The sequence below is a fragment of the Vulpes lagopus genome, chromosome 2 (assembly GCF_018345385.1).
Source record: "Vulpes lagopus strain Blue_001 chromosome 2, ASM1834538v1, whole genome shotgun sequence".
Lineage (NCBI taxonomy): Eukaryota > Metazoa > Chordata > Mammalia > Carnivora > Canidae > Vulpes > Vulpes lagopus.
This window is the reverse complement of record NC_054825.1, coordinates 80,308,316-80,325,574: the sequence shown is the minus strand read 5'-3', so window position 1 is coordinate 80,325,574 and position 17,259 is coordinate 80,308,316.

Sequence of the window (17,259 nt, the reverse complement as noted above, 5' to 3'; positions counted from 1 at the left end):
AGATCTATCTCAACAAAGAGTATAAGAACTCAGCCACAGTAACTTCTTGCAAGATACATCCACGAAGGCAAAAGAATAAAAGCAAAAATGAACTATTGGGACTTCATCAAGATAAGAAGCTTTTGCACAGCAAAGGATACAGCCAACAAAACTAAAAGACAACCTACAGAATGGGAGAAGAGATTTGCAAATGACATATCAGATAAAGGGCTAGTTTCCCAGATCTGTAAAGAACTTATTAAACTCAACACCAAAGAAATAAAGAATCCCATCATGAAATGGGCAAAAGACATGAAGAGAAATCTCACAGAGGAAGACATGGACATGGCCAGCATGCACATGAGAAAATGCTCTGCATCACTGGCCATCAGGGAAATACAAATCAAAACCACAATGAGATCCCACCTCACACCAGTGAGAATGGGGAAAATTAACAAGGCAGGAAACAACAAATGTTGGAGAGGATGCGGAGAAAGGGGAACCCTCCTGCACTGTGGGTGGGAATGTGAACTGGTGCAGCCACTCTGGAAAACTGTGTGGAGGTTCCTCAAAGAGTTAAAAATAGACCTGCCCTACGACCCAGCAATTGCACTGCTGGGGATTTACCCCAAAGATACAGATGCAATGAAACGTCGGGACACCTGCACCCCGATGTTTCTATCAGCAATGTCCACAGTAGCCAAACTGTGGAAGGAGCCTCGGTGTCCATCGAAAGATGATGGATAAAGAAGATGTGGTTTATGTATACAATGGAATATTCCTCAGCCATTAGAAACGACAAATACCCACCATTTGCTTCAACGTGGATGGAACTGGAGGGGATTATGCTGAGTGAAATAAGTCAATCGGAGAAGGAGAAACAGTGTATGTTCTCATTCATTTGGGGAATATAAACAATAGTGAAAGGGAATAGAAGGGAAGGGAGAAGAAATGGGTAGGAAATATCAGAAAGGGAGACAGAACATAAAGACTCCTGACTCTGGGAAACGAACTAGGGGTGGTGGAAGGGGAGGTCTGTGGGGCGTGGGGGTGAGTGGGTGATGGGCACTGAGGGGGACACTTGACGGGATGAGCACTGGGTGTTATTCTGTATGTTGGCAAATGAACACTAATAAAAAATAAATTTATTATTAAAAAAAAAAGACAATTAAAAAAAAAAAAAAGAGTATAAGAGTGTAGGGCTGGGGTAAGTTCTAGCCCAGAGGCCAGCTCTAGCTAGGATGTAGAGTTAGTTGGTTTCAAGTGACTTGAGCATCTAGAGTTATATTTCCCTCCCTGGAAGACTCTCAGAGCTACACCATAGTCTATAAGTGTGAGAAAAATGAGAGTTGTGAATAATGATTATCTTTTTTAATTCCTACTTTAAATTTGTCGATGAGAGCAGTTTACCTCAGGAAGTCACTCTTCCCTCTTCCGCTCTTTTCTTGTCCTTTATCTTACCCTCTATAATTTTGAATGTCTCTGTGACAATTTCTCTACTTTCACCCTCTGTGTAGACCCTCCACTCCCCTCTCACCTGACCAGCTTTCTCTTCCTATCTTCTTATTGCTCTGTACTTTTCTTTATCCGGGATTCTTCTTAGTCTCCAGGTTGTTTTTAAATTTAGGGTTATAAAAAGTTTTTAGGATGAAAGAGGTCCATCAAGCAAATTCGTTCTCTGGTGCTGATGGTGGGGAACATGCTGGTCAGTTTATACGCCAGGTTGGCTAGGTGACTGTGCTCAGTTATCTAATCAAACACTAATCCAGGTATTGTCATTGTGAAGGCATTTTGTACATGTGATTGAGATCTGCAATCAGTTAACTTTATATAAAGGAATTATCCTAGATAATCTGTGCAGGACTGATGCAATCCATTAAAACAGATTTCCTAGCAGAAGAAGAAATTTTGCCTGTGGACTACAGCATTAGCTTTTGTCTGAGAGTTCCCAGCTTTCTTGTCCTTACAGTGTGCCTTACAGATTTAGGACTTGCCTAGCCCTCACAACTGCATAAATCAATTTCTTTCAATAAATACATATAAATATATGTGTGTGTATGTGTGTGTATAAATTTAGATCTAAATCTAGGTATGTAAAGAAATATAGAGCCTACTGATTCTGTTTCTTGGGTGGGATTCTGAACGATACAAGTAGGAATGTCCAATAGTTCTGATAGTGGTCTTTATAGCAGTTGGAAGAGGGAGGCATAAAAGAATTGAATAACTCAAAGAAATGAATTTTCAGAGCTACTATTTTTTTTCTAGATGAGAACTATGGATGCCCCTCATGTTATGCCATACCACTTTGGCCTAAATTAGTCCTTGATGATATATTCTTCAGATTTTTTCAGCCACTCTTGTCTGTTCCATCAAAACTCACTTGTCATGTTTTCCATTCTCTTAGAGAACTATTTCCTAGCAAATTATTCTATTATTCTGTTTTATTTACATTTATGTTCCTAGCTCTGAGTCTTGCACATTATGCCACTTAATATAGGTTTATTTAAAAGATAATGGATGAATTTAGATTTAAATAAGAGCGTCCAATATCTTTTTTTTTTGCTTTATTCATTTTTTAAAAATCTTATTTTAATTCCAGTATAGTTGATATACAGTGTTATATTAGTTTCAGGTGTACATTGAATGTCTTAACCCAGAGATAAGACTAATGAATGATCAGGTTCGCAAAGGGTCAGTGAAAGGGAAATATTCTGGGACAAGAGCACCTCTTGTTGATTAAATCCTACTATTTGGGTAGCAGCCTAATTGGCCACCCAAGTTATATTTCTGGATAAATACTACATTTCTGTATCTTTACCAATATATGGTCTTAAACTAACACTAAGCCATGCAAGCTGCCTATGCCCAAACTCTGCAAAGATCACCAATCTCAAAGTGTGATCTGAGGACCCCCAGAGGTTCATAAAACACTTTCAGAGGGTCTGCTAGGTCCTCCTTTTCCAGCTACTAATCTGTGCAAGGTTGTATTTTCTTTATATCATTCAATCAAAACAACGTATTACAAAAGACTATAGATGACGAAGCAGATACAAGAATCATGTTCTCTTTTACTAAGTCATCCATTAAAGAGATTGGAAAAAATGTAGAATAGTGCCATTTTTCTCACTAATTTTGTGAGAAATGCAGTTTTTTTTAAATAAAATACGTTACATGCAATGAGGGTATTCTTGTTATTTCAAAATAACAATAAATTTAATACATAACTATTCTAAAATTTTTGTTTTAATTTCTAATATGATAAATATCATTAGATATTATCTAATTCTTATTTTTTATTTTTTTAAGATTTTATTTACTTATTCATAAGAGACACACAGAGAAAGGCAGAGACACAGGCAGAGGCAGGAGTAGGCTCCTAGAGGGGAGCCCGATGTGGGACTGAGGATCACACCTTAAGCCGAAGGCAGGCACTCAACCACTGAGCCACCCAGGCATCCCTAATCTACATTTTTTTAAAAAAGCTCTTTGTGTCTTCAATAATTTTTATAAGTGTACAGAATCCTAAAACTAAAAAGCTAAAGATCATTGATCATGTTTCTGCTGGACCAGGAAGCATGTGTCTCTAGGGGTGACTGGTTGGCCCCATGAGTTGGGAGCAATTTAGAGTAACATGGAATTTTGAGTCTGTCCCAGTTGCTAGTCACCAAATCCACATCAGAGGCCATGTTTCATATTTATTATCTTCTAAAAAGCCCAGCAGAAACGTGAGCACACAATTCACACTCTAAAATACAAGGACTAAACGGGAAAGGAGAAAAAAATAAGTGGGAAATATCAGGAAGGGAGACAGAACATGAAAGACTCCTAACTCTGGGAAACAAACTAGGGGTGGTGGAAGGGGAGGTGGGCGGGGGGTGGGGGTGACTGGGAGGCGGGCACTGAGGTGGGCACTTGCCTGGATGAGCACTGGGTGTTATTCTGTATGTTGACAAATTGAACACCAATAAAAAATAAATTTATTTTAAAAAAAAAGAAAAGCAAATGCTTTATTTACAATAAACTCTGAAAACATTTTGTCCTAAAAAAATAAATAAAATAAAATAAAATACAAGGACTGATTTTTATTAATCTTCAATTCAATTAATACAAAAGTATTAATTTAGAATAAGGAGATATCTGCCATACAGCTCAAGAAGCATAATGTCAATCTCAAGGGCTAAAATCCAAGCCAGTTTGGGAGATCCCCTTCCTCAGCCTGGAGACTGGAGCCTTTTCTTATTTGCCTATGGAGTCACCACATCCAGGAGGTTCTGATTTTCCTTTGGTTAGAGAAACAGGCAGGACATGAGAGCAATTTTATGGCGTGGGATCTTAGATGAACGATCAGTTAGTGACTGGTGATACAGAAACCATGATGTAGCAACACCTGGGTGGCTCAGTGGTTGAGTGTCTGACTTCAGCTCAGGGTGTGATCCTGGAGTCTGGGGATCGAGTCCCACGTCGGGATCCCTGTGAGAGGAGCCTGTTTCTCCCCCTGCTTCCTCTCTCTCTATGTGTCTCTTATGAATAAATAAATAAAATCTAAGAAAAACCAAAACCCATGATATATGACTGATACACATGCTCTATTCAAGTAGAGTTTTTAAGTCCAGATTAGAGTATGGTTACAAGTGCTGAGTCAAAGCTTACCTTACAGGCTGTGAGACCTGGAGAAAAAATTCTTATACTCTATTAGTCCCAATTTCCCTATCTGCATAATGAGAATAATAGTAATATGACCTGAAATGATGGCGGTGAAAATTAAATGATGTAAGTAAGGCACAGCAAGTTCTTAGCATGAGTGCCTGGCACAGCGAAAGACTGGAAAAAATGTTAAGTACTACTATTGTCATCTAATATTTCTTTGTGTTAGGCAGAGTAGCAGGGCTGGGAAATGGACTTTCTGTTTTTATTTGGTAGTTAATATTTAATATGCTAAGCGCTAGGGAGACCTATTGTTTCCCACAGTCCTTGCTGAGAATGCGAAAGGAAAAAAACAGATCTTGTCTTGCTTCTTTGCCATTCTCAGCAAAAGCCCAAAGGTGGAGGAAAAGGAGGAAGGGGAGGACAACCACTCATTTACTAAAGAAAATGGGCTTCCACTTGGAGCTGCTGTGTGTGAGTTTGCAACAATCCCCTTCACGCCAGCCAGTCCTATCTGTGTTCGAGCAGGGCTTGTCTTGCTGGAGCAAGAAGTTAGTGTATAGAAGTTCATGAGGTTGAGCGGGCAGCATGTCTGCTTGCCTCAGGTCCTTAGGCTGCTGACTAAGTCTTGGGGTAGAGTTGGTTTTTCGGGGCTGGAGCCAGGAAAACATAGCCCTTAATGCGTACATATTTGCAGTGTGACACATGGCTCGGAAGCCCATCACATGGATTGGAGCAGCCGCCTGATGTGCTTCCCAGGAAAGATTGTCTTCATAAGATATTATTAGGAATGAATACTGTGAGCGATGTGCTCTGAGTGAGGACAGGAGCCACCTCACTTTAAAGGCTCCCCCATCTCGCCCCCGCAAGGGGGGCTGTGTCAGTCGCAGGCCCCAAAAAGATCTTTCAGCAGGAAGAGGACTGTGACTTGTCCAGTGGCTGCATCTGAGAATCAAGGGGCTTATTTCGGGCAGTGATAGGCTGTTTGTCTGAAGAAGGCCCGGGGACTGCTTTCATGTGCCGCAGAGGGATAGAGAGCAGTATGAATTTAGACCGAATGGCTGGCTCTGGCATGTGCTTGAATTAAAACCAAGGTAAACAAGAAAACACCTGCCACCTCACCAGTGATGTGCTTAGCACCACAAGAGCTGAACTAATGCAGTCAGTTGAGACAAGGGGGTGCTGAAAATGACATGGACCGATCCACTCATTCTAGAAGATAGTGCCAAAAAAGTAGAAAAGTTGAAAGTGGCAATGCCATGTAAGGTCTGCAAGAATTTAAAAAAAAAAAATGCAGATGATTTCACCGGGAGAGTGAAAGGCCAAGGAAAGAGTAAAACAGAACTTTTTTGTTTAACAGGGTATGTCCGTTACTAGCAGACAGAGGAGGAGGAAATGGATTTCTGCTTGCCTGCTAGGAATTTGGGTAACACCATGAGAACTCTTGCTGTAATAATCGTGGGAGGAAAATAGGGAAGCTAGTGGAACTCATGCCTCAGCGAATCTTTGTTTAGTTTTGTTTTTTAAGTAAGATCTGTGCCCAACATGGGGCTTAACTCACAACCCTGAGATCAAGAGTCGCATGCTTTACTACTGACCGAACCAGCCAGGCGCCCATCTCAGTAAGTCTTTATTTATTTATTTCTTTTTCTCAGTAAGTCTTTAAAAGATGAGTGGCCCTGTTATTAGGAGTGGCACTGGGCCACCTTTCCATTTCAAGCTAGAGTGCCAAATACTGTGGTGCGTCATTTTCTCCATAATCTTTTGGCCTAAAGAAGCACTTCCATTATTACCTCAAAGAGCAGTGAGGCAAGAGCAGAGATTAAGAATAACCAAGGCGAGAAATAATAACTTCAAGTTACAAATGAAAGTTTCATCCATTATGAATGAAATAGGATTTTTAGAAACAAGGAATTATGAACAGGAAAAAGTAGTAGATTGTGGGAACGCTTGTTTTAATTTTCTAAGTATATGTTCTTTTTCTAAGTATATGCTCTCAACAGTTTGGAACTCACTCCAGATTCTAATTCACACCTCTACACAATTAGGTTAGGGCGTCCTCTGGTGGCACAGAGCTAAACTAGCTTTTCATAAAGCCCGGGTCTCCTCCATTACCTCTTGAATGGGGTTTAGTGCTCTGGTATTCAGCACTTTCACATAGAGAGCAAGCACAAACTCACAACTTTTACAGAACAAAAAAACCCACAAACACCTAATTATAGTTCCTGTTTAATTTCTCATGAAGAGTTCAGAAAGCAGTTTGGGACCTTGAAGAACTTAAGGACTATTTGCCCTATTGTATCAAAAGAGGTGTCTTTAGTAGGGATGCTGGGTTACTGAGTTTAATCAAATATCTGCTAAATAAGCTTTCCCTGTTGATGGCAAATAACACATTCTGATTTATAAAGATACATTCTCAGCCATGACAACCTTCATAAACCTACTCAAACCGAAAAAGGGAAAAAAAGGGCCAACAACCATTGAAAATATCTGAGAGATAAGAAAAAATTAATAACTGAATTTCAATAATTGTCCAAGCAACAAGATTAATCATCAAACATGATTCTAATCTTGATACTATCATTATCTAGCTGTGTGTTTTTAGATTTCCTCCAGTAGTCAGTAGTCTTTTTTTTTTTTTTTTTTTTTTTATTCATGAGAGACACAAAGAGAGGAAGATGCAGAGACACAGGCAGAGGGAGAAGCAGGCTCCATGCAGAGAACCTGAGGTGGGACTCGATCCCAGGTCTCCAGGATCACACCTTGGGCTGCAAGCAGCGCTAAACCGCTGCGCCACCGGGGCTGCCCTCCTCCAGTAGTCTTAAAAACAAATTTCCTATTATTTTTCTTAAACTACTTCCACTATCACCTGCAACCCAAATATTAACCAAATTAACTCAATATTAATTCTCTCCAGGAAACTGTATTCAGCACAGACCCAATAATATGTACATACACATTATAAAGACAATTATAAAAATAGTGCATGCACAAGGAAATTTTCCTCTGGTTGTGTAGAAGACACTGGAAAATATGGCAGAAGTAAGCATTGAGGTTGACATGTTATGGGCATAGTGATGAGAAAGCCTGACAGTTAATCTTCAAGCTCAAATTTTGGAGGAAGAGGCTGTGATGAATCCAGCTTTGGTCGGGACTCACACAGGACAGGTCTATATAATTGGAGCTGTGAATAGGGTGAATAGGATGGGGGAGAGGCAAATAACTCAACAGATGTCCATGGCAGCCACAAATTTATATCAATCTTAAAAAATTGAACGACCTCTTGCTTTGACCCTTAGTAAGTATATGTTTATGCTGCTTCTATTGTCATTGATAATTAATGAAGTATGTATTTTTCATTTATCTCACTGAATTTAGGTAATATAACCAAAGCTATATTATTCAGTTAATATATTCTGACCCATGCCACAAAAAAAGGTTTAATGGCCCTATAAAGATTTCTTAAAAAGTATATGGCATAGTGAAAAAAATTAATCTCTATGACAAAAATGCATCTGAACCTTAAATGTCTACTATAAACCTCTATAATTTGGAGGAAAAGTCAAATTTTAATAAGATTTGAGACAGGCACAAAGATTATCGATGGAGTACTCTTACTGTGTTTTTGCCTAACATTTTTGTTTCCAGTGTCTTAAAATTCATACATTAGCTATTTCCTCTAGCAGTGCAAACTGGTAGGATTGTTAATGTCCATTTTATTAATTAGGTGGGAAAAAAAATCAAAGGATTTCTCAAGATTACAGAAAAAGTCCTTAAAGAGTCATCATGGTTTTTGATTAATTCATCCATCCATCCATCTATCTATTCATTTGTTCATCAGATATTTATTGAGCAAATCTGTACATTATGTATGTATTGCATAAGGGTAGCAAAGGTGAATAAGATATATAATAGAGGCAGCCCGGGTGGCTTAGCGGTTTGGCTCCGCCTTCAGCCCAGGGTGTGATCCTGGAGGCCCCGGGATAGAGTCCCAAGTCGGGCTCCCTGCATGGAGCCTGCTTCTCCCTCTGTCTGTGTCTCTCATGAATAAATACATAAAATCTTTAAAAAAAAGATATATAATATCCTTGTATGCAAGTAGTTTCCAATATAGTAGGGCCAATCAGACAACTACATTTATAAATATAGAAAATAGGCTGAAATAGGTGCTTGGGAATTCATGGGATTAGAATTTCAGAAAGTAAAGAGATCTTGAAAATTATGCAGCCCAACTTCTCTCAATAGTATATAAATATTCAATAGAATATTTAGTATCCAAGGTTTTCTCTTAATACTTAGTATATATATTGTACTGTATTTACTTTGGTGTATATATATATATACTATAATATATAAAGAATATTAAGATCCTTACAATGTGTATTTACATTATATATATATGTATATATATATATATATATATATATATATACACCTAGGGGAAGATGTTTGTAATATATTATATTACAACAAATATATATTGTATTATATTACAACAATTATATATTGTATTATATTACAACAATTATATATTGTAATATATATATTACAAACATCTTCCCCTAGGTTGTCAGTTTTTCTAGAGAGGGACTGAAAATCTCTCTGCATTCTGGTTTGCCCTCTTTGGATTGTATTTATATTGTTCTTATATGTAATGCCCAAACTGGATCTCAGGAGTGGAAGAAGGCCACTTTATCTCATGATATTTGTTATACTTCTAATGAATTATACAAAAGTATGAGCTTTTGTGGCATCTATGGCACACTGAAGGCTTACATTATACTTGAAGTCAACTGAAGCTCTAGATCTTCCTGCTCTGGCCATCATCCTAGCCAGAGCCTTCCCTAGGGGAAGCATCTGGCCTTCCCCTAGCCAGGGGAAGTACGGTCTGTGGTGGTGGGAAGAGAGGGAGATGGGAGGGCTAGTTAGGGAAATGTTTCTTGCACTTGCAGAGTCTTTAGAGGGAATCTGGGCATGTGAACAGAGGAATAAACAGGGTTGGCTCCTGTTCTGGGTCTGAGGAGAAAATCAAAAAGAGATTCCTGGATGAGGGCAGGCCAGAACACAAGGGGAATTTAGAAATTTAACATCTAAGAAGGAAGTTAAGAAAAAAATCAACATCCATAGTGAAATGGCTTCAATAAGGAACAGAGGATAAAAAAAGCAGATTTCAGAGGTGGAATCCAGAAAGATAACTCAAAGCAATTTTAGGTCTTCCAGGGGTGAGCCCCCAAAAGAAAAGGAAATTGTTAATAGGACAAAGTCTTTTCTAGCATCTTCATTTACTCAACATTCATGATGCATCATGCTAGCTACAAAAGATGAAGAAGACCTATGTCTATATCTCAGAGTTCTCACAGCCTTCTTTGGGAGATAGATAAAGGTTAGTATGATGTGGTTAGTATGATGATGGAGACCACATAAGGCCACTGAAGAGGAGCAAGAGCTCTGGGAGAGGCACTTGCCTCATAGGATGCAGAGGAGTTGAGCAGGTGGAAGGAATGGGGAAGGACTTTCTAAGATGCAAGAAAAAAGTCAAGTGAAGGCACAGAGGATGAGAAGAAGCTCATATAAAAAGGAGCTACTTGTAGTTCTGTGCTGCTGTCAAATATAGATCACTGTAAGTCAGATTTTTCCTTTCCTGTACTTGAGAAATTATGGTTAGTACCTAAATTAAGGTCTTTACATTTATCAATTTTTAATATTTTTATTATTTGTTTTGCCCTCTTTTTAATTTTTTTTTAAAGATTTTATTTATTTATTCGTGAGAGACACAGAGAGAAAGAGAGGCAGAGACACAAAGCAGAGGGAGAAGCAGGCTCCATGCAGGGAGCCCGACGGGGGACTCGATCCCGGGTCTCCAGGATCATACTCTGGGCTGAAGGCGGCGCTAATCTGCTGAGCCACCGGCTGCCCTGTTTTGCCCTCTTAATCTTAGAATATTTTTAAAGTATCAAAGGTTTGTATTCAGTGTTTCCCCAGGCTACAGATCATTGGAAAATTTGATGAACATTCTTTCTCTCCCTTCTTCCTAGTCCTTGATTGAGAAAAAATAAAAGGTTGGGTAGTGTAACACCAAGTCCAAAGCCCTTCAGTATTCTCTTGAGGTCTCTTGCCAAATTGACATTGATCCAGCAATCAACAGCCCACACATATGGTTGTTTAATTAGCTAACACTCTACAGTAATGAGAGCTAGGATGACTATTTATGGGCGGGAATGGCAGGTTAGGATAACTTGGAAAGGATCCAGATATAAAAGCACACCCACCACAGGGAAGACTTGGCATCAGAAATCAAATCCACATGTCAATGCTGGTGGGGACCCAGTCCAACAGGTAGCAGCCAGTATCTGGAAATTATGGCAACAGATAATAAGCAAGTAATCAAGTGGGAATGGCAGAAAATGAGAATTACATAATGTAATGGTCTTATTCCAAAAGATGAGTGGGGCAGAGCAATAGGACAGATATTTGGAAATCTAGGGGGACATTTATCAGCAGGAAAATAATCTATGATCTGGTGAAACGCCAGCTGCTAGTGCTCATGAGCAGGACTTGAATTCCCAGGGAAAGATACAGTAAGATCAATACATGGTCCCAGGGTTAAATAAAGGACCAAGAATGTAATACAAGAGCATAGAAAAGAGTATAGAAAGCCAGTAAGAGCATAGAAAGCCAGTAAGAACTGGACCTAGTAACCAGAATACGGATGCTTCATAGGGACTTGGTTTCAGAAGGAAGAAAGCAGACTAGAAATGTAGCAGATATAGAGCTGGACAGGCCACAAGTATGATTCAGACTAGATCCCCTGATAGCCTCTGAGTAAAGCCGAACCTGCTGTTGGGGGATCAATGGCCCAATATTTAGGGAGAGGAGAGCTCCAGAGACCAGGAATCTGCATGTCGATAGTAATAAGCAGCTCATATTTCTACACCTAGTTCACACTATAAAATTTGGTCACATGCCTTGCTCAGTTGGGAATGCCTCTATTTTTCCCTCGAGTCTTCAGTCTTACAACCTTATCACAAAAAGGAATGAGATTATGCTGATATAGCTTGCCCTCATTGTGGGAAGCTGACTTCCAGTGACTGCTGCTTCCTTTCCATTTTTTTCTCATCTAAGTGCTCATAGACTTGTGTTTCGTAATCCATCCTAATTTTGCTGAGGATAACATAAAACTCCAAACAGAGCCAAGTGGAGTCCAATAAAGGGAGAGAGTGGCTCCATGACTGGGGAGAAAATATAGACAGTTTCAGGTGACATATGCATTCGTCCTTGAAAAAAATGAAGGGTACGTTATCAGCTGGCGGGATAGGGATGGAGAGAATGATCCAGTATGAAGGAACATTTTAAGAACAGTGGGAGATGATGTTGGACTATGTAGCCCAGTCTGGCTGGGGTATAAAAAGATAGATTGGAGAGAGAAAGAGTCAGATCTTTTGAAGCCAAATACTATGAAATTGCTGGGGATGTAATGGGTAGTAACTAAAGATATTTTCCGACTACAGTGGAGCTCTAAAAAGAGTGATTTTTTTTTTTTTAAGAGTGACGTTAATAGTGAGAAAGCGTCAAACTTCTAGTGAGGGGTACTCTATAAAATAACTTGGCCTGCATGCTTTAAAGTATTACTGCCATGAAAGATCAACAGATAAATTATTCCAAAGCAAACTAAATAAACATCACAACGGACTGCAACAGGTGATTTGGGGTTTTGTTTTGTTTTGTTTTTGGCTCTAGGGGCATATTAGGATTATTAGCGAAAATCTGAATAAGGTCCGTACATTAGAAGATAATATTGTGTCACTGTAATTCCAGTTTTTTTTTAAGATTTTATTTATTTATTCATGAGAGACACAGAGACAGAGAGAGGCAGAGACACAGGCAGAGGGAGAGGCAGGCTCCATGCAGGGAGCCCGATGCAGCAGGATCATGCCCTGGGCTGAAGGCGGCGCTAAACCGCTGAGCCACCCGGGCTGCCCTGTAATTCCAGTTTTTGATAATTGTATCATGATTATGTTTGAGAATGTACTTCTTCTGGGAAAATGAACACTGAAGCATCTAGAAGTAAAAGGAAATATATCTGAACTGTAAAATGCTTCAGACATATAGATATATACACGCGTACATGTCCGTGTACATAATGTATATACCACTGCATATACATATAGTGTGCAGGTATGTATGTATGTTCCAATCTATTAATATAGAGAGAATGAAACAGAAAATGTGATTAGATGTTAGTATTTGGGGAATCCAGGTGAAAGTTATTCTGAAATTTATTGTACTTTTCCTGCAACTTTTCTTTTTTTTTTTCTTTTTTTTTAATTAATTTTTATTGGTGTTCAATTTACCAACATACAGAAAAACACCCAGTGCTCATCCCGTCAAGTGTCCACCTCAGTGCCCGTCACCCATTCCCCTCCAACACCCGCCCTCCTCCCCTTCCACCACCCCTAGTTCGTTTCCCCGAGTTAGGAGTCTTTATGTTCTGTCTCCCTTCCTAATATTTCCCAACATTTCTTCTCCCTTCCTTTATATTCCCTTTCACCATTATTCATATTCCCCAAATGAATGAGAACATACACTGTTTGTCCTTCTCTGATTGACTTATTTCACTCAGCATAATACCCTCCAGTTCCATCCACGTTGAAGCAAATGGTGGGTATTTGTCGTTTCTAATTGCTGAGTAATATTCCATTGTATACATAAACCACATCTTCTTTATCCATCATCTTTCGATGGACACCGAGGCTCCTTCCACAGTTTGGCTATTGTGGCCATTGCTGATAGAAACATCGGGGTGCAGGTGTCCCGACGTTTCATTGCATCTGAATCTTTGGGGTAAATCCCCAACAGTGCAATTGCTGGGTCGTAGGGCAGGTCTATTTTTAACTCTTTGAGGAACCTCCACACAGTTTTCCAGAGTGGCTGCACCAGTTCACATTCCCACCAACAGTGTAAGAGGGATCCCTTTTCTCCGCATCCTCTCCAACATTTGTGGTTTCCTGCCTTGTTAATTTTCCCCATTCTCACTGGTGTGAGGTGGTATCTCATTGTGGTTTTGATTTGTATTTCCCTGATGGCCAGTGATGCAGAGCATTTTCTCATGTGCATGTTGGCCATGTCCATGTCTTCCTCTGTGAGATTTCTCTTCATGTCTTTTGCCCATTTCATGATTGGATTGTTTGTTTCTTTGGTGTTGAGTTTAATAAGTTCTTTATAGATTTTGGAAACTAGCCCTTTATCTGATATGTCATTTGCAAATCTCTTCTCCCATTCTGTAGGTTGTCTTTTAGTTTTGTTGACTGTATCCTTTGCTGTGCAAAAGCTTCTTATCTTGATGAAGTCCCAATAGTTCATTTTTGCTTTTGTTTCTTTTGCCTTTGTGGATGTATCTTGCAAGAAGTTACTGTGGCCAAGTTCAAAAAGGGTGTTGCCTGTGTTCTCCTCTAGGATTTTGATGGAATCTTGTCTCACATTTAGATCTTTCATCCATTTTGAGTTTATCTTTGTGTATGGTGAAAGAGAGTGGTCCAGTTTCATTCTTCTGCATGTGGATGTCCAATTTTCCCAGCACCCTTTATTGAAGAGACTGTCTTTCTTCCAATGGATAGTCTTTCCTCCTTTATCGAATATTAGATGACCGTACATTTCAGGGTCCACTTCTGGGTTCTCTATTCTGTTCCATTGATCTATGTGTCTGTTTTTGTGCCAGTACCACACTGTCTTGATGACCACAGCTTTGTAGTACAACCTGAAATCTGGCATTGTGATGCCCCCAGCTATGGTTTTCTTTTTTAAAATTCCCCTGGCTATTCGGGGTCTTTTCTGATTCCACACAAATCTTAAAATAATTTATTCTAACTCTCTGAAGAAAGTCCATGGTATTTTGATAGGGATTGCATTAAACGTATAAATTGCCCTGGGTAACATTGACATTTTTACAATATTAATTCTGCCAATCCATGAGCATGGAATATTTTTCCATCTCTTTGTGTCTTCCTCAATTTCTTTCAGAAGTGTTCTATAGTTTTTAGGGTATAGATCTTTTACCTCTTTGGTTAGGTTTATTCCTAGGTATCTTATGCTTTTGGGTGCAATTGTAAATGGGATTGACTCCTTAATTTCTCTTTCTTCAGTCTCATTGTTAGTGTATAGAAATGCCATTGATTTCTGGGCATTGATTTTGTATCCTGCCACGCTACCAAATTGCTGTATGAGTTCTAGCAATATTGGGGTGGAGTCTTTTGGGTTTTCTATGTAGAGTATCATGTCATCGGCGAAGAGGGAGAGTTTGACTTCTTCTTTGCCAATTTGAATGCCTTTAATGTCTTTTTGTTGTCTGATTGCTGAGGCGAGGACTTCCAGAACGATATTGAACAGCAGTGGTGAGAGTGGACATCCCTGTCTTGTTCCTGATCTTAGGGGAAAGGCTCCCAGTGCTTCCCCATTGAGAATGATATTTGCTGTGGGCTTTTCGTAAATGGCTTTTAAGATGTCGAGGAAAGTTCCCTCTATCCCAACACTCTGAAGGGTTTTGATCAGGAATGGATGCTGTATTTTGTCAAATGCTTTCTCTGCATCTAATGAGAGGATCATATGGTTCTTGGTTTTTCTCTTGCTGATATGATGAATCACATTGATGGTTTTACGAGTGTTGAACCAGCCTTGTGTCCCAGGGATAAATCCTACTTGGTCATGGTGAATAATTTTCTTAATGTGTTGTTGGATCCTATTGGCTAGTATCTTGTTGAGAATTTTTGCATCCATGTTCATCAGGGATATTGGTCTGTAATTCTCCTTTTTGGTGGGGTCTTTGTCTGGTTTCGGAATTAAGGTGATGCTGGCCTCATAGAACGAATTTGGAAGTACTCCATCTCTTTCTATCTTTCCAAACAGCTTTAGTAGAATAGGTATGATTTCTTCTTTAAACGTTTGATAGAATTCCCCTGGGAAGCCATCTGGCCCTGGACTCTTGTGTCTTGGGAGGTTTTTGATGACTGCTTCAATTTCCTCCCTGGTTATTGGCCTGTTCAGGTTTTCTATTTCTTCCTGCTCCAGTTTTGGTAGTTTGTGGCTTTCCAGGAATGCGTCCATTTCTTCTAGATTTCCTAATTTATTGGCGTACAGCTGTTCATAATATGTTTTTAAAATCGTTTGTATTTCCTTGGTGTTGGTAGTCATCTCTCCTTTCTCATTCATGATTTTATTAATTTGAGTCTTCTCTCTCTTCTTTTTAATAAGGTTGGCTAATGGTTTATCTATCTTATTAATTCTTTCAAAGAACCAACTCCTGGTTCTGTTGATCTGTTCCACAGTTCTTTTGGTCTCGATATCACTGAGTTCTGCTCGAATTTTAATTAACTGTCTTCTTCTGCTGGGGGTGGGGTCTCTTTGTTGCTTTTTCTCTAGTTCCTTTATGTGTAAGGTGAGCTTTTGAATTTGAGATCTTTCCAGTTTTTGAATGGATGCTTGTATTGCGATGTATTTCCCCCTCAGGACTGCTTTTGCTGCATCCCAAAGATTTTGAATGGTTGTATCTTCATTCTCATTAGTTTCCATGAATCTTTTTAATTCTTCCTTAATTTCCTGGTTGACCTTTTCATCTTTTAGCAGGATGGTCCTTAACCTCCATGTGTTTGTGGTCCTTCCATACTTCTTGTTGTGATTAAGTTCTAATTTCAAGGCATTATGGTCTGAGAATATACAAGGGACTATCCCGATCTTTTGGTATCGGTTCAGACCCGATTTGTGACCCAGTATGTGGTCTATTCTGGAGAAAGTTCCATGTGCACTTGAGAAGAATGTGTTTTCAGTTGAGTTTGGATGTAAAGTTCTGTAGATATCTGTGAAATCCATCTGGTCCAGTGTATCATTTAAAGCTCTCATTTCTTTGGAGATGTTGTGCTTAGAAGACCTATCCAGGGTAGAAAGAGCTAGATTGAAGTCACCAAGTATAAGTGTATTATTATCAAGGTATTTCTTGAGTTTGGCTATTAATTGGTTTAAATATTTGGCAGCTCCCACATTCGGGGCATATATATTGAGGATTGTTAAGTCCTCTTGTTGGATAGATCCTTTGAGTATGAGATAGTGTCCCTCTTCATCTCTCACTATAGTCTTTGGGGTAAATTTTAATTTATCTGATATAAGGATGGCAACCCCTGCTTTCTTTTGAGGACCATTTGAATGGTAAATGGTTCTCCAACCTTTTATTTTCAGGTTGTAGGTGTCCTTCTGTCTAAAATGAGTCTCTTGTAGACAGCAAATAGATGGGTCCTGCTTTTTTATCCAGTCTGAAACCCTGCGCCTTTTGATGGGGTCATTAAGCCCGTTCACATTCAGAGTTACTATTGATAGATAGGAGTTTAGTGTCATCATATCTATTCAGTCCTTGTTTTTGTGGATTGTTCCACTGAACTTCTTCTTAAAGGGGAATTTTAAGAGTCCCCCTTAAAATTTCTTGCAGAGCTGGTTTGGAGGTCACGTATTCTTTCAGTTCCTGCCTGTCTTGGAAGCTCTTTATCTCTCCTTCCATTTTGAATGAAAGCCTTGCTGGATAAAGTATTCTTGGTTGCATGTTCTTTTCATTTAGGACCCTGAATGTATCCTGCCAGCCCTTTCTGGCCTGCCAGG